We start from the raw sequence: 1,039 nt of genomic DNA on the forward strand, positions 1-1,039 counted from the left end.
TCATAGGTTTTATTTTTTAAAATTGTATTGAAAGTCTATGTGGTTAGCAACTAGATAATAAATGCTTATATTTTTTTATCTATGTGTGTAGGAAAAAATTACGGAGATTGAGCAACATGATGAATCCTCTAGACTGTTGTCTCAAAATGATTCGTTTGCTCAAGCTCTCAGAAAGGAGCACTCGAGTAGAATGCGTCGCATAGGTATCAGACCCAAAGAGAAGAGAAGAGAAGAGACCCAAAGGAATGGAGCTAAAAGAGAATAGACCCAAAGGGTATTGCTTGAACTACAAGCAGAGCTGGCGGTCGAGAAATTAAAAAGAAAGGTAGTGGAGGATAAAGTAGCAGTCGAGAAGACAAAAAGGCAGGCAGTAGAGGATAAAAAAGCATCCACAAAGACAAAAAGGTAGGTAGTGGAGGAGGAAGTAGCTGCCGGAAAGATAAAGATGAAGGCGATGGAGAGTGCTCTGAAATGTCTAATTCAAGGGTAAGGTGGAAAGCTGCCACCAGACATTGCTGTATGAATGAATTCGTTGGAGGGATAGAGTGGAAAGTAGATCTTAGGATTGAAAATTATTTTTTTTACACTTTTTTTATTTTTGACTATGCAAACCTTATTAAGGAATACACTTTATAGATATTTGGATAAATATATGAATTTGCTTTATAGTTTTGCTAATGCCGTTTACCTATCAATTCATTTTTTCAGATACAAAATAATTAAGATTTGTAATATTAAGAAAATTTTCAAAAATAACAAAAAAAATAATACCTAGTACATTCAAATTAAAAAAAACATTGATTGCCGGTACAAAATACAATATTTTTGTGGCCATTTAGCAAAACTACTGAATATCAGATTGGTGTGGTTTCTATTCGCCACTAAATAAATTTGAAAAACACAACGGTCCTTAAATAGTAGCAGTCTAACCTATCGAGAAAGTGCCGTTGAATTCAAGGTTCTTCAAATAGTAGCGGTTTAAAACCGCCGCAAAATCAACTGACGCTAATTCTTGGTTTTTTTAGCGGTTGTGCAGCAG

This window comes from Arachis stenosperma, chromosome 4, assembly GCF_014773155.1.
Source record: "Arachis stenosperma cultivar V10309 chromosome 4, arast.V10309.gnm1.PFL2, whole genome shotgun sequence".
In the NCBI taxonomy this organism is placed as follows: Eukaryota; Viridiplantae; Streptophyta; class Magnoliopsida; order Fabales; family Fabaceae; genus Arachis; species Arachis stenosperma.